General features: G+C 40.6%; 1 protein-coding gene across 7 annotated transcripts in view; it reads right to left on the minus strand.

Annotated features, from left to right (window-relative positions):
* LRRC3B (leucine rich repeat containing 3B) overlaps nt 1-21934 on the minus strand; it is an 86132-nt gene that overhangs the window by 3178 nt on the left and 61020 nt on the right. The window contains exons 2-3 of one of the 7 annotated variants that reach the window (XR_007405300.1): nt 16994-17135; nt 13345-13572 (exon numbers count right to left, since the gene is read on the minus strand). The exons of 4 other annotated variants lie outside the window; for them this stretch is intronic. The gene's annotated coding sequence lies outside the window, so the exon portion shown is untranslated. Of the gene's footprint in view, nt 1-13344; nt 13573-16940; nt 17136-21934 lie in introns of those variants that run through there. 2 more of the 7 variants (XM_025461037.3, XM_049099957.1) reach the window with 2 other exon arrangements.

The raw sequence follows: 21934 nt of genomic DNA on the forward strand, positions 1-21934 counted from the left end.
AAATGCCAGAGAATGCTAAAGAAGGACCCCTAGGCTTCTTAAGTCATGCATCAATAGCTCATTTCATTTGCAGTGAGTTTCCCTCCCTTCCATGTTTTCCTTCAAAACTGCATTGCATGACATTTGGGGACTCTAGTGACTGTCTAGATGGAAGAGAGGAAAAATAAACAGGTGTGGAGGTGAAGACACTGAAGAAAGAGGGTGGCAGAAGGATAAGGCAAAGGATGCTAGGATGAGAACACGAGAAGGACACAGGAAATGGGAGACATGGATATAATTGGAGAAAATAAAGAGTCTATGTAATCAATCAACTCCCATCAATTGGGTATGTACCACCAGCCTAGATCCTTCTGAAAAGTGGTAAGCCTTCTCTGGAGGATACTCCACATTCCTCCAGAGATGGATTCAGAGTCTATCTGATGAAAAGTGTTCACCAATTTAGACTACAAGTTTCAAGAGGGCAGGGTCTTGCTTCTGCCTCATGTAGAAACAACAGCAAACAATTAAAAAGTGAAAAGTACACTGTTTTGCCTCCCAGCTTTAATCCTTGTTAGTAATAGGCTCCTGGGCAAGTCATTTAACCTCTCTGAACCTCCTTTTCCTTATCTTTGTATAGAAATTATAAAAGAACCCAATTACAGAGTTGATTTGAAAATTATATGAGATGATCCACATAAAGCATTTATTCCAATGCCTAAAACGTAGTAAGAGTTCAATACTTGTTGGCTTCAGTTATTATTATTATACTAGATGCATTTTTAAATGCATTTAAATTTTAAATGCATTTTAAAATTTTTAAACCATAGTTCTTGGCATGTAGTAAGGGCTAAATAAATATCTATTGTATGAATGACTTAATAAAATATTGAAGAATCTAGCTGTGCTTTTTCTTCCCTATGGTGATTATTTTTATTTTTAATATAAACATTGGCTCATCCAATGTTCATTGGTTTTACATGTTGACATGTGGTCTTTGGAAAAAATAATGAAGGTAGGCTCTTAGTTGATGGAAGAAAGAATGGAACTTTTCTTTGGTAGGCTCCTTGAGACATAGACATAACCTTGGTTTCTCCAGAATGATCAGTCCATGGTCATGGATTTGGCTCAAGCCAAGAAATGATTAGGATACATCTTGAGTTCTCTTTTTGAGATGGGATCCTTCATGCCCAAATGATCCACCTATACACTGAGGAGAATGCCTGTTAGGAACACAAATGCAAAATATCTTGCATTCAGAGAAGTTGGACTCAAACTAAGCATATCATTTTCTTTCTATGGTATTTGATTAAAAGAGAAATAAAAGCTCTGGGACTGGCTAGATGATTGGGCTGCTATGACTCAGCCTCCAGAGCCTCCATACTCAGCCAGGACGAAGTAAGAAGAGATGCAAGAAGTAGAGAACTGAGCCCTTGGATGTCTAGGAAGCAGACAGCAAGAACCAAAGTTATTGAGTCAAGGTCATCTGCAGCTGGGAGGATGGAAGGACTGCCTCTCCACCCTATTATGCTGAAATACTATTTTCCAAAGGGATTACCAGCTTGATATTGTCTTAAATTGTGGGATAGGGGAGCCCGGGTGGTTTAGCGGTTTAGTGCCACCTTTGGCCCACGGTTGATCCTGGAGACCCAGGATTGAGTCCCATGTCAGGCTCCCTGCATGGAGCCTGTTTCTCCCTCTGCCTGTGTCTCTGCCTCTCTCTTTCTCTGTCTTTCATGAATAAATAAATAAAATCTAAAAAAAAAAAAAAAAGCCAAAAAACAAAAAACTGCGGGCTAGGTCAACACAGGTTCTTGGAAAAGAAAGACATGAGGAGACGTGCCTCATAGGATAAATGGTGGTATTCTTCTGACATCAGTTACCACCCAGCATAGTATAAAGCTAAATAGCACCTAACTCTGAAACAAACATTCTAAACCCCAAACTCCCTCCTGTTCTGTTTCAGTCAGGTCTGCCCACAAATGCAAAGTAGTGAACAAACTATCCTGTTGGAAAAATCAAGTGCCTCCTTTCTAACTTCCAAAAGGGTATGTAGAACACAAAGAAGGGCTGGATCACACTGGTGATGGTAAGAATAAAAGCAGCATCCACTGCCTGTCCTCCCAATAAGGAACCATACCAGAAAAGGGACAAAGCAAATTAAACAGCACTTTTTTCTATCTCTTGACTCCCCGCTCTGTACTTCTCAACTCTTACACTACCCTATCCTCTTTCCCTCCTTCCATTCAAATATGTCTGGGGCAGGAAGCTACAGTATTTGAGTTGTGGTATTTGGTACGAGATGTGCTCCCAAAGAGGGTCACTTTATCCCCAGACCCATGACTTGCTCACATTTCCCTGTTATACAGGTATCTGAGTTATAGCAATTAATGCCTGGATTGGGTGGCAACTATCAAGTGCTGTTTTCCAAAAGAAAAAAAAAAGTGCATTCAGTGGACTGCCTGAGAAGACAGATCTTTCAGTGGTTGATTAACAACTCTATCTTTGCTTCCTGTTCCTTTCTTCTCATCAGTAGGGGCCACTCAGGGACACTCAGGGCTTCTAACCCAAAGCTTTCATTAACTCTTCTGAGATAAGTGAGTCCACCAACTCAGGAAGAAATACCAGATACACCGATTTGTCCTCATTCCATTCCATGCAACTCTGTTCCCAAAAAGGATTTGATTAAAAAGCACAACATTGCAACACAGGCCTTTCGATTTGGGAAGTAAAATTCAAATCACTGAGAAAAATACCAAACCTCATAAATTTTAAGGACTTGAAATTAAAACTTCCATATGGCAAAAAAGTAAGACAATACACAAAATAAAAGGACTGATGATAAAATAAAGGATTGATTTCTTTAATATACAAGAAATTCTTGCAAAGGGATAAGAAACTGATCTAACAGAAAAATGGACAGAAAAATAATGTAGACAAATGACCAATAAATCATATGAAAAGGTCCTTGATCTCACTGGCAGTAAAATAGATTCAAGTTAAAGTACCTAACATCTTGGTTAAAATGAGGAAGAATATCTACTTTCAGTGAAGGCATAAAAACAAAGCACTCTCAAACACCCGATGAGGAGATACTTAGGGCACTCTTTTTGTATGAGCAATTTAGGAGTATCTATTCAAATTTTAAAATACAAGAATAAGTGAGACTGAATTATACTGATGTGAAGATCTCCAAAGATGACCTCAAAAAGCAGCTTGGAAAAAGAAGTTCTTCTAGCATTATCCTATTTGTGTAAAATTTTGAAAAGGGGGAAGTAAATGTGCAAGTACAGGTATAGCATTTATATGTTTACATATGCATGGATCATTTTTTTTTTTTTTTTTAGATTTTACTTATTTGAAAGAAAGAGAGAGAGGGAGAAGGAGCAGAGAGAGGGGCAAAGGGAGAGGGAAAAGTAGACTCCCCACGGGGCAGGGAGCCTGACATGGGGCTCGATCCTGGGACTCCAGGATCATGACCTGAACTGAAGGCAAATGCTTAACTGACTCAGTCACCCAGGTGCCCTGTATAGATCACTTTTGAAAAGATCTATATGGAAGAAAATGTATAAGAAACTATTAATAGTGGTTAACTAAGGACCAGAACTGGGGGGCTGATAGGGGGAGAGAAGAAACTGTCTTTTGATTTTATACCCTTCTGATGAATTTAACTTTCTATTGTATAAAGGTGTTTTGTGTGTTTTTGCTTACATAAACATTTTTTAAAAAGTTAATACAGGAGGACCAGGGATTAACCGACAAACCAATCTGAACATAATGTCCCAGAAGGTAACTTTTGAGTGCACAAGATATTTGGACCATGGTGGCCAAGAAGGTTGTGCAAATAACAAGACAATACATTTTAAAAAGTGGAACGTGTTTCAACTGGAGAGACTCAATATGTAGAGGGACAACAGTGAGACCATATAACTTGAAATAGAACTCAAAGTCACAACTTGCTGCAACCAGTCCAGGGAGCCAAACTACAACCTCTGTGGCAATTGTCCCAACTCAGATCAATAACTGCCAGCTTCCCTAATTTTCATTCCTAATTTCCATTTAGGACTAACCAGGGAAAGCCATATCTGCTTCCCTCAGTAATCACATATGATGCTCTGGCTCTAGCTAGCCTGACTCCAGCTTTCCCCAAGCCAGCCAAGAGCCACCAATCAGCACTTCCGAAGCCTTTCATTTTCCCCACCATCAAGCTTTTCCACTCCCCTGTCTGTGAGTCTCCTCTGCCAAATGCAAGGGATGGTGGCTGGCTCCCTTACTATAGAAAGCTTGGAGAACATGGCCTTTGCTTGTTCTCATTTGGATTTCCATTTACTTCCGCAAAGACTACAGTTTGACTGTATGATATTCTCAATGGAATATTCCTAAAATTAGCTTTATAACCTATTATAGAAATGATATAAGGATTTCTTTATCTGCCAGGTTTTCCAAAGACTAAGTATGGGTTGTATAAGACATCCATGAGTATAATTCCAGGCCAAAAAAATTAGAGGCCATTGGGATCTGAATAATTTAGGTGAATGAACTGTATAGACACTTTTCTCTACTGCTGCTCTTTGAAATCATGCTCATGGAGACAACATCTTAATTCGCCTGTTTAGCATGGAGTTCTTCATGAACTTTTGTTCTACCTTTGCATTCACAACCACCTCTTGCCACAAAAAGTCCACCCAGGCTTCAAACTGGGCATGCCTAAAAGTAAAATCATTTTCACCCTTCATCCCCACCCAACTACCTTCCTCCTCTCCTATAAACCACCTGTTCCCTCCTGATTTGTTGAGAATAGTTTCCATTTCCATCTTCCTTCCCCCGCTCTCGTGTTTTGGGTCCCCACTGCCTCTTTCCTGTTCAAACTTCCAGCCTCTTGCTCCAAAAGGAAGCAAAAGCATCCTTTCTGGACTGCCCATGTGTGGCTTCTATCCTCCTTTCAAAGCCAGGTTAAAGTAACCATCAGACCATGGATTTCCACTGCTTGAAAAGCTCTAATGACCCCCTGTTGTTTATAACAATCCCCTTTCCCAATCCTTTGTCCCACTGCACTTCCTCACACAGGCACAGAAACCTGAGCTCAATAAACAGGGATCAGTAATTGCAAAGTTGATGATGAACAGCACTTTGTTCAACAAATATGAGATTTATCAGAAGGGGTCCCAGCTAAAGACCTCTATAGCTTGGAATCGCTTTCCTGCCAATGAAGATCTGGCCCAGGAGTCATTTAGGTGCTATCATCCTTTAGTTAAGGATATGAACTGATAAGGCTGATGGATATAGGAGGAACTGAGGATCCTTATATTTAGAAGGAGTTTAATCTGCTTGCAGACCCATAATTTTTAAAGTCAGGAGCTCCTGAAATCCTGAAACTATTGCTTTTGTAATTAAAGAGATCTGTTTATCTTTGCTACCAGCCCAGGAGTTTTCAGAGGGTAGGATCAATGTCTCACCCATTTTTATATTCTCTTATTGCCCATGGGTAGAATTTAATAAATATTTATTGAAATAATTAGGATCCATTCTCATTACATCATACAATAGCTATTGTTTACTCAGCATTTATTACATGCCAGGTATTTATTAAAAGATGAACTCATCTAGCATGAATAATAGATGATAAAATTGAAGTTCTGACCAGATCCCTGATTAAATGGACATAGAATTCCAAAGTGAGGGGTCAAGTTGCCATGTGGAGATTAGCTGACAATGTTCTGTGAGTCTAACATGTATGTCTTTGCCCACTTTGAGGGTAAAAGGCATCAGAAGGCACCTATCATCAGGAGGCACCTATCCTATCACTGCCCCAAAGAGAGGAGAGAGTTATTACAGGATTCCTGGAACTGGGGTATAGTGCAGAATGTACTAGAATAAGAACAAGGTTGACCCATTATTTGGTGGCAAAGTGATATTTTGATGTGAGGGTGAACCTGCACTCCCAGAGTTTGCCAGAAAAGGGATAGAAAACTATTTCCTATGAGTCAGATATGGCCACCTGAGGAAGGAGATCCCCAGTGAAAAGCATCTCAGGTTCCTGTTCATGGTCCCATGGGATTCCTTGGTAGGGCAGGGGGACCTAAGCAACAAGAAACTGAAAGGTAGATGCTTAGATTTGCAGGGAGTGATCATCTGGAATATATCCACCACAGGGGTCAGGGGAGCCATATGGTTGGGGAGGGGGCATGAAAGAGCCCTTAGAGAGAAGCACCAGGTTTGCCTCACTCTACCTTCTAGTGAGCCTCTGAGAAGAGCAGCTGAAACCCAGTTCTGCTGAAGGCCTGGGAAAGGGGTGGGGGAGAGGGGCAGAGAGGAGAAATCCAGCTACCCACCATACTCTTTCCCTTTCCTGTATGCCTGAAACACAGAAAAGGGGAGAATGGCTGAATATTAAAGGAAATTCAGAGTATTGGCTAATCTCTTGAACTAGACATTTACATTCTCATATTTAATTTTTACTTTGATTTAAGTTAATTGAGTTTGTGACTATTATCTGAGATTGGACAAAATCATGGGGCTGACTGATGTGTTCTTGAGAGACTAGAGGAAGATGGTCACCTGCACAAACAGAGATTAAACGAAGGGTTGGAAGCAGAAAGTGAGTTGCATTTTATTCATATGTCACCTTGTATAATCCTCAGTACCAAACAGAGATTAAACGAATGGTTGGAAGCAGAAAGTGAGTTGCATTTTATTCATATGTCACCTTATATAATCCTCAGTACCATCATGACAGGTAGCAATTACAACCCTTGCCCAGATGAGCAAGTTGAAACATAAAGAGGTGATGTAACTTGACTACTTGTTATAGATGTTGAGTAGAAGAGGCACAGTCTGAACTCAAGTCCTTTGGCCTTCAGAGCTCATGTAGTCAAACATGGCACCACACACCTCTTTACAGATAAACTACCATACTTTTTCCCCTCCTTCTCAACTGATTCCATGAAGATGAGAAGCAAGGACCACAATGCATTTTACACTGGGGAAGTATTACTGAAAAGGAAGACTAGCAGGATGAGAGGAGGGATGGAGAGAAGCTGACATATCGTTCTGAAGGGGTTCAGAACAAGTCTCCCCAGAGAGCACCACTCTGGCATGATGATTATTTTGAGCTGAAGACAATCCAGTCCTAAAAGACTCAGAAAGAGCTTTATACTTCCCTCTCAACTGCCTCTAAGAGTTCAGATGGGCCAGGTTTAGGAAGAGAGCTACCAGGGCCTGGTTTAGGAAGAGAGCTACCACCAGAGGTAAGTACAAAGGGTACTTTTTGTTGTTGTTGTTTTGATTCCTTTCAGTGACTGAAAAGTTCTGATCAGTCACCTTGCCAAAGTATCTCAAGTTCTGGATTGGTCAAATCTTTCCCTCTTGATTAGATGCAGGTTAAATATATTTTGAGTATTGAATTAAATACTCTTATAGGTTATGTGAGAATCATATCCTAGTCTGTTATGCTTAGGAAAAAGACATGGATGTCTCTGGAAAAAGAATGATGATTCGTGGAGATGGACAGGGCCTGTTTGTTCAACTTCCTTCCTTTGTCCCATTGTCTCTGCATGGCACCACAAATTAGGTTTACTAAACATTCATTCTTCCCATCTTTCTGTGAATGGTCTTCCTTCCCTTAGAAGCCTCAGACCCCCATCCCCTTCATTTTAGCTCAGAATGGCACACACACCTCCACTGCCTGTTAGGGGGTCTCTCATTGTCTTTGTGGGGCTTGCTGTATGTAATTAAATTTGGTTTTCTCCTATTAATTTGTCTTCTGTCAATTTAATTAACAGACCAGCCAAATGAACCTAGAAGCATTGAGAACCCCCCCCCCCATAATTCTAAACCAAAAGCTCTAAAATTATATTTGCCTTGCATGTGTGAACTCTATTACATTAGATGCTTGTGGGGCAAGTCCATGGATATGTTCTCATGTAATTAACTCTAAGTAGCCCTTTTGGATACACATGATAAACATCATTGGTCCTATTTTAGCACAATTGAGGAACTCAACGAATGGAGACACAGCTGGTTAGCAGAAGGACAGAACTTGGATCCTAGATGGCCTGCATAGTAGATCCCAGTCAACACTCATTGGTTTCTATATCTCCTCTACTCGCCAGCCCCATTTTGATCTGGAGAGTCTGTAAACACAAGTACTGAGTTTTAAATGCCAAATCAGTCCTCTGTTAACAGCTTCCTACAAACTCTGGGAAAGTCAAGAACAAGAAGAGAAATTTCTTTTCCTCTAAGAATCTCTTAAAGGCTACTCATACAAAACTTTTATCAAAATGATATGATATCCATCTGTCCCAGATCTCGGTAGTTCAGGCACTGCTTTTCTTCTTTTGAATTTCTTTCACAAAATAATTTCTTTAAGCAAACCCTCAATTTATTGGGGAAAAGGAGAAAAAGTGCCAACTCTTATGAACACATTGCCTCCTTTCTACATGATCTAATGCCCATGGATCTCCAGGTTGGATTTAAAAAATTCTTCCTATCTTTAAACCCATTGGAAAAACAGAGAAAAACAAAGAAATACACAAACAAAAACCACTTCTTTTTTTTTTTTTTTTTTTTTTTCTTGGACCTAGTATCTCTTTCTCTGTGGGACTAAACACAGAATAAAGAAAGATGAGACTATGTCTTTGCAAACATCTCTATTTATTATTCAACATGCTGCAAGTTTATAGGGAGATTGAGTGGGAACCCATCCATCTCAGTTTCTTTCCGATTCTCTATTATTACTTCTCAGCAAGTGCCTATGACATTTAACAGTGAGTGCTTTGCAAGCTCTTAACACATAATCTACATAAATGTAGGCTCCCTAAAACTCACCAGGGTCCTGAGCCAACCTGAAAGCTGCTTTTAGAAAACACTAACTTATGGTGAATTCAGTTGCATTTCTGAATAGGATGGGTGACTGTTAACCATTTTTTAAAAAACCTTGTTTTGCTTAACCTTATCCATTGACTTGGTGGGAAAAGTACAGGATGGAGATCCAAACCAAGATCTAGAAACTGGATTCAAAGCTCAGCTTCTGAGGAATGAATTCTGGGAATTTAGCAAATCACACATACTTCTAAGCCTATATTGTCCTAGAATAATCAATAACATCCACCTCATTGGTCTCATAGTTATGAGGACAAAATAAAATATTTGAAATGTGCTTCAGAACTATCAATAGCCATCTAAAGATTACACTCTATTGTGGGTTTCAGTATTTGGCTGTTTTCCTAAAATATCAGATCATTCTTTTTCCAGAGACATCCATGTCTTTTTCCTAAGCATAACAGACTAGGATATGATTCTCACATAACCTATAAGAGTATTTATGTCAAAATATATTTAACCTGCATCTAATCAAGAGGGAAAGATTTGACCAATCCAGAACTTGAGATACTTTGGCAAGGTGACTGATGAGAACTTTTCAGTCACTGAAAGGAATCAAAACAACAACAACAAAAACACATACACACACACACACACACAAAAAAAAACAAACCCAAAAATAGTCTGTAGAACTATCACTGATTAAATAAAAAAGACATATGACAACTAAAGGAATGCAAAACACTGTGAAAAAAATGCTAGGAAAGAGATTATTGGGATAATTAGGGAAAAATTTTGAATACGAACTCTATATTTGATATTATTGTATCAAATAAAAATTTCTTAGGCTTTTTATAATGTAAGTAGGAAGGGGAGACTCCTTGTTCTTAAGAGGCACATACTGAAGTATTTGGGGGTAAAGTGTCATGACAACTGCAACTTTCAAAATACCCAGGGAAAATAAAACTATGTTTTTATGTGGAAAGATAGAGACAAAGTGGCAAAAGTTTAACAACTGGCAAATGGAAAGTGATGAATATAAAAGTGTTCCAATCTTTCAACTTGCAAGAAAATTTCCAGCTTCTCAAATGAAAATTTGGACAGGAGATTCTATACTTCTAAAATAAACAATAACAAAAGAACTTCAAGAGAAAAGAAAGCCCTTCCTGATAAAACAGGAGAGATTTAGGGATACTCATTAGAGTATGGCTTAACTCCTTTCAGTGACACAAAATAGAAACCCAAGGTGAAATGAGAAACAATTCTTTAAAATTGTATTTCATGTACCCCAAGACTACCAGAGGACTGGCACACCAGCAGATGATACCTGTAGTGTGGACCTGGTTTTAATTAGGTTGCACAGAGATCATGGCTTAGCCACTTACAAATTATGTACCTTCTTTATGCCACAGTCTTGTCAGTTGAACATGGGGTTATAGGCTCTCTCTCAAAGGAGTTTCATAAGGATTAACACATATAAAACACTTAGAAAAGCTTCTGTTATGTGATAAAGTCTCCATGCGAGTTTACTATTACTGTCCTTTCTACGACAACTATTTTTGTTACTATCATCACCATCACCATCTTACAATTTGTCTTCTCTCTGCTAGGAGAGTGTAGGGCCAAAGTGTGACCCTATCCTTAATGTAATAAGGGAATAACTCCGATGGTGGCTAACATTTCTTGGACATCGACTATGTGCAAAGCACTGGACAAAACACTTTACTTTGATGATGGAGAGAAATTTTGCCCTAGGAGGGTTCATACCCTGAATATTTGGAGGGGTATGTGGTGACAAGTTGTGCAAACAAGAATTGCATTTGCACTTGATCTGTCTCAGGCTGTATAATATTACTACAGAGAAAGAGTCAATGCCAGCTAATAAAAATTAATAATCCATAACTATCACTAGGATGGTTTTAGTTAATTAAAGAAATTCCCCTTGATTAAAACTATTCATGTCTTTAAGTAAATGAAAATGAATGGGTTATTATTATCTTTGAATTGTATACTCTATTTCCTTATCCTCAGGTGCCATTTTCATTTTTGATAAGATCATTTAATATCGTGATCCTTGAAGACCTTGAAAACCTAATGGCATGGTCAAAGAAAGGGCTGTGGAGTTATATATGCCTAAGTTTGCCTAATTTTGTCATTCAACCACTTACTAGTTATGAATTAGTGCTAGCAACTTACTATTTATCAGTTTGTTTTTTTAGGGCATATTACTTAACACTGGGCCTCAATTTTTTTCATCTATAAAATGTGCATTATAATACTTAATTTCATATGCTGTGGTAGGCTGTTTTCAAAAACAATTTCCATTATTCCCCATCCTGTATTATCCATGTCCTTTTGCAAGATAACCTTAAATTACTCCCATCAAGAAGTGGAGTCTAGGAGCACCTCGGCAGCTTAGTTGGTTAAGCCTCTAACTCTTGATTTTGGCTCGGGTCATGATCTCAGGGTTGTGAGACTGAGCCCAATGTTGGGCTTTGCACTCAGTGCAGAGTCTGCTTGAGATTCTCTCTCTCCCTTCCCTCCTCCTAATACACACTCTCTCTCTCTCTCTCTCTCTATGTAAAATAAAATAAGATAAAATAAAAATGAAATCTATTTCCCCCCTCCTTGAATCTAGGCTAGCCTCAGAACTTCTTTTGACCACAGATAAGCCAAAAGTGACATTATGCCAGTTCCAAGCCTATGTCTCTCCAAAAAGCCATGCATGCTCCTTCTTTTGCTCTTGGAACCCTCCACCACCTCAAGCCACCATGTGAACAATCCTTTCCTAGTCTGCTGGATGATAAGCAATCGGATAAAGAAGGGGAGGGGCAGTTGTCCTAGTTGGGTCACTATAGCCTACACCTGTCCACACTTCCATCCTAGATCAACAGAGTCAACTTCTCTGACCTGCAGCTGACCACAGACTCATAGAAGAACCCAGCTAAGACCAGGAAAACCATTCAGCTTCCCATGAATTTGTAAGTAACACAAATGACATAGAGTTTGGGGGTGCTTGTTAGCTAAAAGTCAGCTGATACATATGACTATTTTAATAATTAAAAAGTTAATATACATGTTTCTTATGACAACTGATTGATATTTGCTTAATGTATATATATATATATATACTAACTAATAGAAGAGTATGCTTCTTAATAAAAGTATCATAGTGACATCATTCAAGAATGTTATAATTACTCAAAGCTAAAGAATACCAGCAGTTACATTATCAATAGAAATCAAATTATGTAATTATATTTGCTAACTATAATAGCCAATGATATTCGATATTGTTATGGTAACCTCCAAGCAATCCAGAAAAACTGATACATAGATGGAAGATATCCATTCAATTCCTAGGTCAAATGTGAATAACACATTTTAATATTGTTGGCTTATATATTCCTAGTGCCTATCACAATGGCCAGCATGAAGTCAGTGCTCTATTAGTGCAGCCAGTGGTTAGGAGCAAGGGCTCAGTCTGAACCCCAGTTTCCTTGCCTCTGTTTCCCACTCTGCAAATGAAGTTAACAAAAGTATTTACTGCTTCTATTTTCAATAAGGATAAAGTGATATTATTTAGTGAACTACCTACATGGCACATAGTTGGTGCACAACAGATGTCAGTTATTTCTCTTTGTTGACTGATTTTTTTGTTTTAAACATATCCTGGACACAGAGCCTGTGTGGTAGTTCTGGGCATATGTGAGTAGCCATTCTAGTACTTGCTAGATCTCTCAGGCTCTCAGAAGCTATCCGGAAAACACAAAGGTAAACATCAAAGAAACAACTACAAAGGAAGCAAAGTTTCTAGAGGTTCAGTGAAGAATTGAAATGTCATGTCTTAGCAATTGTGATGAAACAGAACTGAAATAAATAACATTTTATTAATTCAGGAGCTAGAACCGGCATGCAGACACTCTGAGGTTCGCACCTGTTGTTTGGTCTGCAAAAGATTTCCAACCAATGGAACCCACTCTCCTATACACTGTCCTGAAGGGCAGAACCCAGAGGCTTCCCTTCCATTTTGCCCATTAACCCCTTAATGAGCCTGCCCAGACCTGGAACCTCAGACATTCTCACCAAATAATCTAGGCTGATGATCTGAGGCTAACACTGGGCTCTGATTTCAATTAAAGGTGAATAGAGAATTTATTTGTACTTATCCTTCCTTCTAGAACCTTAGATGTTCCTTTCTAGAACTGCTGTCTTATCAAAGCAAGTAGAACTGCTGCCCCTCTGATCTGTTAGCAGAAACTAAGTGATGTATAAATCATCCCAATCTTCATTTAATTTGCCCTTGATTTCAGATTTAGATTCTTCATTTTGTGAGGCTCTCTAATGTACAGTTTCAAATTTCATCTTCTCAGACCGCCTGGGGATCAGCGAAGATACAAATTTCCTCATTTATTTTATCCTGTGATATGTATTTTTTAAGAAAACCAAAAACATCAACCATTTAAGTTTTCCCTAAAGAAGATGACAGAATGGAAAAACAAACCAGTATTCATAGAACAACAAAGTCATACAAAGAACTTGCCTGGATACTGTCGATGGCAATAATTCTAACAGGAGGATCATCAGGTAGGCTGTCTCCTGTTTACCTAATTATGCCGGTGGATGAAAGAGGCAGCCCAGGTCAGATCAATGGGTTGCATCTCGTCTAGAAATGTTCTTGCCTCTTCCTGTTCTCCACCTGCGCCCTTTATCTTTCCAGGTAAACATAGGCTTTTCTCAAATGTGAAAACAAAACAAAACAAAACAAAACACTTTCTTTTCATAGTAAAAAAAAAAAAAAAAACACACAAAACAAAGCAAAAAAAAAAAAAAAGGAATCAGAACTGAGATCTATGGTTTTATCTTTTCCATACTGTGTAGTTCATTGAAATTGCACAGAGAAATGTGTAGCCTTGAGTTGGCTTGTTTTTCTTTTGGGAATCACCCGGAAAAATTAACAGCTACCCAGGGACTTAGCTCTTGTCAACAACTAACCAAATAAAACTTTCCAAACTCATTTAATTGTCTGCAGGATGCAGTAAGGCTTCCCTTATCTCCTGGCTCAGACATTATATGTCAGTTTAAGTAAAACTGAATTGGTATTCTCCATCTTAGCATTTATTCCATCTCAGTGAACCAACCAGCCACGTTAAGATAAGTAAAAAGTAAATAAATAAATAAATAAGGTAAGAATCAATCCAGGTAAAGCTAATAAAGTTAAATAGAAAAGAGACAGCCATTCCCAGAAAAAGATAATATAAAATCCCATATTGTCTCCTCTAAATGCTTGCACAATTAAAAAAAAATAGGCCAACACAATATTGACATATTTTTACAAATTTCATTGTCTACAGGATGGTTTCAGGAATTGTGACTGAAAGGCTATTGTATTAATCAATTCCTATACATGTTTAGCTCAAAAAATTTTGGTCAGGAGAGAATGTGTTATTTTTACTCAACCTGTTGTTTTTTTTTTTTTTTTTGCTTTGCACAGAATCTCAGGAGGTGATAACAGGAGGGGTGGTGAGGCCGACTGGTCGCCCTGATTCCCTGATTTAGTAATACTTGGTCTAAACACAAGTACATGGTCCCTTCACCACCACCCCACACCCAGGCTTTCTTTTCCTTTTCTTTCTTTCCACTTAGGCAATTCCTATAGTCACAGATGAAAGGGCTAGATGGAGCAGAGCCACACTCCCATATGTGATAGGCCTCTGGACCATCTGAGTGTCTCAGCTGTGGGCATCCCCAGAGCTGTCTTAGGCCAATGACAGAGGAGGTGCTCGGGACATGTTTGTTCAGTGAAGGGCCAGAGGAAGTTCCTCAAAGAGTTAAAAATAGACCTGCCCTAGGACCAAGCAATTGCACTGCTGGGGATTTACCCCAAAGATACAGATGTAGTGAAACGGCAGGACACTTGCACCCCGATGTTTCTAGCAGCAATGTCCACAATAGCCAAACTGTGGAAGGAGCCTCAGTGTTCATCGAAAGATGAATGGATAAAGAAGATGTGGTTTATGTATACAATGGAATATTCCTCAGCCATTAGAAATGACAAATACCCACCATTTGCTTCAATGTGGATGGAACTGGAGGGTATTATGCTGAGTGAAATAAGTCAATTGGAGAAGCACAAACATTATATGGTCTCATTCATTTGGAGAATATAAAAAATAGTGAAAGGGAATAAAGGGGAAAGGAGAGAAAATGAGTGGGAAATATCAGAGAGGGAGACAGAACATGAGAGACTCCTAACTCTGGGAAACGAACAAGGGGCGGTAGAAAGGGAGGTTGGTGGGGGGTGGGGGTGACTGGGTGACAGGCACTGAGGGGGGCACTTGATGGGATGAGCACTGGGTGTTATTCTATATGTTGGCAAATTGAACACCAATAAAAAATAAATTAAAAAAAAGGGGGGGGCCAGAGGGCTGAAAACACATAGAAGCTTCTCAAGAACCTAAGCCCTGGGCACCAGGGGGCGTGGGGAGGGGACTACAGGATGGCAGGTGAAGGGTGTGCTGGAGTCCTGAGGATGAGCCACCTTCCCCTTAGCAGGGCAGACTTTTTCACCTCTCATCTGTGTGGCAGTCCATGTGGAAATGTTAGAGGAGAGAAAGAGCCACTTAATTATGAGCTGCTTCCTACGCAATCAGGTTCAGAATAAAAACAGAGCTTCTCACGCTGGGGACCTGGAGAAGGCAGCATCCAATTCATGAAATCTGACATCTAGCAAGATAAGGGAGGGTGGCACCTCTGTGCGCCCCCCCCACAAGGTACCCAGAGATAACTATGGTCACAGGAAGTGTCAGGCTCTGGGAGGGCTCGCCACTGTTTACCATATGGGGATGGATCCTGGTGTCCCAGGCATGCTTCGGGTCTGTGACACTGGCCTGGCCCATGATTTTGAGAAACACATAGTCAAAACATGAGGGTAAAATATCTCTGGGGTGTGAGTGGCAGAAAGAGACTAACGAATCTGTACTAACTGCATTTCTCACTTTAACGTGTAGCATTTCCCTCTTTGCCTCTACTTTGTCTCAGCTCTGGAAGATAAGCCATCATCATCACCCCTAAGGGAGATGGAGAATTCGAGCATCTATAAGACCTGCTTGTGTGCAGCTGCTGAGAGCTCTCTGGAGTCCAGGAAAACATGGTAGAGCTACAGACACTGAGCTCTGTGCAGCTGCAGAAACAGCTGACCCTCCTCTGATGATGGAGAAACTGAGGCCCTGGTCACATGACAGGCTGATTCTTGTACTAGCCACACTCTAGATTCTTGTCATTTTGGAGATCCAGCCAACCAACAATGATACAGGCATACCTTGCTTAATTGCACTTCACTTTGTTATACTTTCCTGATATTGCATTTTGTTTTTTAACAGATTGATGGTTTGTGGCCACCCTGAATCAAGAAAATCTACTGGTGCCATTTTTGCAACAGCATTTACTCATCTCGTGCCTCTGTGTCGCATTTTGGTAATTCTCAATATTTCAAACCTTTTCTTTATTATTATATTATTATATAATATGTTATATTACATATAATTATATTATCATATCTGTTACAGTGAACTGTGATCAGTGATAACAACCCGCTGAAAGCTCAGATGATGGTTAGCATTTTTTAGCAATAAAATATTTTTAAATTAAGGCATGTACATTGTTTCTTAGACAAAATGCTACTGCACAGTTAATAGACTACAGTACAGTGCGAACATAACTTTTATATGCACTGGGACCCCAAAAGATTTATTGGGACTCACTTTATTGCAGTGGTCTGGATTTGAACCTGCGTATTGCCAAAGGTATGCCTGTGTATGGCAGAGGCCATTCTTGCCCTGCTATAGCCAGAACTAAGACGGAGTGGTTGAAAAGTTTACTCCAGGTAGGAATTGTGCGGGAGGGATGGGGCCTGGCATTATCCAAGGCTGGTGCCCACATATACACCCCTACTAGGCTGAGCTTCCCCGTCACCCGCCCCTGCCCGCCCCGGTACAGAGCAGCAGCAAGTCCTCTTTTTTCTCCCTGTATTCCCCTAAAGGACAGCGCACTACTCTTATGTGCTGACCAGAGGAGGGCAGATGGTCAGGTATCTGCAAAGGGCTGTGGACTGATTTTTGAAGGGTCATCCCTTTTTTATTAACTTGTGATCGCAAAACTTCTGTGTTATGTCTTCCCAAGTGTACTTGGGGGGTACCTGAGCCTCTTTCTGAGATGACCGAGATGACAGCTCCGACGAGGTGTCTTTGTAGTGTCAACAAAAAGAAGACTTAGACAGAAATCTTTCCAGAGACCACTTGCGGGAGCGGCTCCTTGTTCAGTGGCCACCTGAGATAAAGCTGTGGGAGGAGAAGGAACCAAAGCTAATTCTTGAGTCTTCAAGCTATGGATTATCTCAACCCCTGGATTCCACCCCCCCACTTGCATCTGCCTCCTGGGTCCTGGGTCATTTTTACGGCTCATTATCACCAGCACCAGAGGGAAGGCAGAGGAAATGAAGGGAGATGAAATTCAAATGAATCGATCCTGCCACTTGTTAGCAGCTTAGCTTGCCAGTGTCCAAGGGGGAGGAGGCTGTAGCTCTTCTGTGGGTTTCAATTCTCCATGCTATTCTGGTCCCTCGTGCTGCCAGGCAATATCGAGTGGGCTGTATGGAAATGATCTGTGGGATGAAAGAAGAGAAGGGAGGGGGAAGCTGCCTCCAACAGGAGCTTCTTCGAATAAAAGGGAAAGGAATTATATGTTCAGTGGCAGCATGCCACACAGAGTAGCCCAAATTTTATTAAACAAACTCATGTTTGGAAGCATCTTATCCCCTCAGAACTGGAAGGAAAGGGATGCTGAGACCATATTTAGAGCAATTATAATGCAGAGGATGCACTGATTGTCATAGCAGCAAAAAGAAAACGAGAAAGTATTCTTGAAAGATTATGCCAAGGACAGCAAAGGCAGAAACCAGCAAGGGCTGTATCAAAAGCTTGCTAGATATTGAAAGGGAAGCAAAACAAACAAGATCTTTAAACCCACTATCCCCAGGACAAATAGGATGGCATGGGGAGGATGGAACTGTGTTGCAGAAGAAAATGCCCTCCTCTACAAGCTTCTGGAATAGGAAGGAGTAGGACTATAGTTACCAATGTCCTGTCCTCCTCTGTGGTGGGCACTGACATGTGCCACCCAGATGTCCCTCTAATGAAGGGCTTGTCCCAGCTGCTGGGAGTGCTGGTGGCAGAGAACTTCCTGCTGTCAGCCCCTTTGGGGCTCGTCACTTTGCCCTCCAGGGACAGCCCTGTCCAAAGACTAATGTAGGAGGACAAAGGTCTGGCCTTTGTCAGCTCTAACCGGGCAGCTCTGAAGGCCCGGCCTAGCCTCAGAGCTGCCTGAGGGGTTGGCTGAGGTTGCCACTGGGTGTGCATTACAGCTCAACTCTCTGTCTCTCTCCAGTCCATCCCAGCCCACCCATAAATGTGGATCCCAAAGGTACTTCTTAATGAACTTCTCCCATATAGAGTCTCATCTCCGGAGACATCTACCCTAGCAGCTCAACATCAGTGGTCGCCATTTTTTCCTCATCCTTCCTGGTAGGTATAGCTGATCACTTTCTCTGAGCTAAAGAATTACTTTTATGTCTGAGATTGGCATATATAGGAAGAGAAGTTATGAAACACATCAAAGAAGAAACCCAGGTTGGAGAGGTAGGGGAAGTAGGAGAGAGCAAGATTATGAGTGCACCAAATGGGAGTACACCAAATGGGAGTAGAATAAAAAGACTAGGCTTTGAATTCGATGTTTAGGAAGAAGTTTTGAAATAACCCTACAAAATATTGGGCATGAAGAAGTCACAACTACATCATTTAAGAAATGTGGATGGCACCCATACCAGGTCCAATACTGGGGAGAGAACAGGGATGGGGACAGCATAAACAGGCAAGAGGCAGAGTCTGCATGAGTCCTGTAGCTGAGTCCATCCATGGGAAAGTAATGTTTGTTTGTTTGTTTTGTTTGCTTTTTGGGCTTTGTTTTGTTTTTGCTTTTATGTTAAGCCTAAGAATATGGTACCTTTTATTTGGGAGAATTATTGGCAATACAGTCTCAGAGAATGCTTGCCACCAGATAAGATCATAACAGAGTCTGGACTAAATGACTGAGAGATATGAATACACTTCCCCACTGAATGGTATTAGACACAGTTTTTGGACCCTACATCTGACAGTAAAAAAGCAGGAAACAGCTCAATGGCTGGAGATTCATGAAACGAAGGTCTTCCCGAATTGTCTTATGGGAATTTTTCATCACTTGAACTGCTTGAGAAAAGTAAGATACAGCCAAAAAAAAAAACAAAAAAAAAAAAAACAAAAAACAATATGTAACTATTTTTAAAAACAAGATGGATACACACATACACATACATGCACACAGGCACACACACAAAGTCTTACGTGTCTTAATATTTTTTTAAAAGCTAGTTACAGAACAGTGTGTGAAGTGGTATAACTCCATTTGAATCAGCAAATACTTCTACGGCATCAGGTACTACATCTGCTAATTTCACGATTATTATCTCAGCATGCATAACACTTTTTGAGGAATGTACAATTATTTTTTATTTTTAATATATTTATCTAAATTCAATTTGCTAACATCTAGTGTAACACTCAGTGCTCATCTTATCATATACAATTATTGTCCCCATTTGCCAGGTGATGAAGTTGAAAAACAGCAAAGTTAATTAATTTGCCCAAGCTCACAGAGTTAGTAATGGATAAAACCAGGATTTGAATAAAAATCTATGTTAACCTTTATGTTGCGCATTCTCTCATTTATCCTGTCTGCATAAATAAAGAACATATAGAGGTTAATTTTAAAAATCTCTCTCTTGCATCACCAAATTGAAGCTGGATCTTGTCAAGAGTAACTATAGTGATACCATCTTTCTGGGTTGATCATGCACTGTACAGAGATGTGGCTGCCATTTCATGCTTTACAAAATTTTCAGGCCTCCTTCTTCTGGAGGATGGTAAGATTGCACTTTTCCACCCTTTCTGAGGTGAGCTGTGGCCATGTGATCACTTTAGTGAATTCTGAGCAGAAGTTAGGTGAGTTTTAAGGCTCTCCTGCCTCCCACCTCTGTCTTCTGGGTTGTGAGTAACTAGGAAAAACAGACCCCTCACTGACCTATGCTAGACACGTGATGTGAATGAGAAATAAACTTGTGTCCTTTTACCCCCCTGAGCTATGGGTTGATACCGTTGCTTTCCTCTTTCTGCAGATAAAGAAACTAAGGTTCAAAGAAGCCTCATACCTTGTCCACAGTCACATACTAGTAAGATGTGAAGCACTTTGATAGGCAGAGAGTGAGATGCAGTATTATTTCAGAAAGGAAGAGCAACTTTAGCAAAGTCAAGAAGGTAAAAAAAGTATATTTGAACAATTGCAACAATTTCAAGTATTCCATTTTTTTTCCCAATGGAGAGCTTCTGACCTGAATAAAAGTAAAAAATCAGAGTTCTGAATGCTAAGTGAATAATGAGTTTATTTTTAAAAAAATATTTTATTTATTTATTAATTATTTACTTATTAATGAGAGACACACAGAGAGAAAGAGAGTGCGGCAGAGACACGGGCAGAGAAAGAAGCAGGCCCAACGTGGGACTCAATCCTGGGTCCCCAGAATCACGCCATGGGCTGAAGGCGGTGCTAAACTGCTGAGCCACCTGGGCTGCCCCAATGAGTTCATTCTGAACTTCTTAGATCTGTTTACAGGAAGTCAGCAAGAGAGCTACAACAAAGGACCAGAAGCTGTCAGAGGAAAGAGAGAAAAGTGTGAGCATAGATGGGGTTTATACTATCATCAAGGCCAAGACATCATCAAGATTTTCCTACAACCTGCCCTGTTCTTGACACTGTATGGTCCTTCCAATGCCATGTAGACTGAAATTCTGACTTGATTTCCTGGGAACCAGCTGGACTGACCAGTTCCATGCAACTGGTTTTCACCTTTGGTTCCTCTGCTGCCATCAGAAAATGTAAAACCTTCATAGAGTGTTGGAACTTTCCTGTCTTTGTTTTAAAAATAGGAGGAGAGGGACCCCTGGGTGTCTCAGCGGTTGGGTGCCTGCCTTTGGCTCAAGTCGTGATCCCGGGATCCAGGATCAAGTCCCGTATCACGCTCCCTGGGAGGAGCCTGCTTCTCCCTCTGTCTACATCTCTGCCTCTCTTTCTCTCAGTCTGTGTCTGTCATGAATTAATAAATAAATCTTTTTAAAACATAAATAAATAAAAAGTGGAGGGGGGCTTCCAAGGGACTTGTTCATCCAGCCATGATCCTGACCGAATAATAAGCAAACCATCTAAATTGGCGGATTCACCAGCAGAAACGAGACAAGGCCACAGTAGACACTTGAGCCAGAAGGATCTTGAAGAAATACTGAGTAGAACAAGCCCTGTAGACTATGGGTCAGCTCCTGTCAGACATCACTATGCCTTATACTCAGGAAAGAGTCCAAAGAGCTGGTGCCACACTTTGCCTGGCAAAGTGCTGTAAATTAAGAAGAGGTTTACTCACAAGAAATCCTGCCATGAGTATCTCAGGAAAAGTAGGCATCCCAGCTCTGCACAGACAAGCAGAGGGATACAGAACATGGAAATGTGGAGAGGCTGCCCTCTTGAGCCAGAAGAACAAGTAACTTCTGGATTTGACGGCTAGTGGAAGCTGTCCTGCATTGAGTAGGCAGTAGTTGAGGGAAGGAATCTGGGATTAGTTTCACTGCTGAGTCTCACCCACGTGTGGGTCTGCATAGTCCCTGCCCTTCCACAGGGGATCAGGCCTTTGAAAGCTGATGAGCTTTCCTTTCTGATCTGCATCATACAGTCCCTGGTGGGGCTCCACCATGAACCTCTCTGTGTCTGGGGGATCCAACTCCATGCATATCCTGGCCAAGCCCTTCTTTATTTCTCTAGACTTGGCTACAGCGTCTGCTTAGTCAAAACCAATGGGACCCCAGGAACTATAATACTGTACTGCTCAAATCTGGCTCTGCCAACATTTGGAGATTCCAGCTGGGTGTTGATGCATCCTCTATCAAGCCAGTTTTTACCATGCCCCCAGAAGGGTGATTTGAACTGCTGTCCCCTTCCC

The sequence above is a fragment of the Canis lupus genome, chromosome 23, assembly GCF_003254725.2.
Source record: "Canis lupus dingo isolate Sandy chromosome 23, ASM325472v2, whole genome shotgun sequence".
Taxonomy (NCBI): Eukaryota; Metazoa; Chordata; class Mammalia; order Carnivora; family Canidae; genus Canis; species Canis lupus.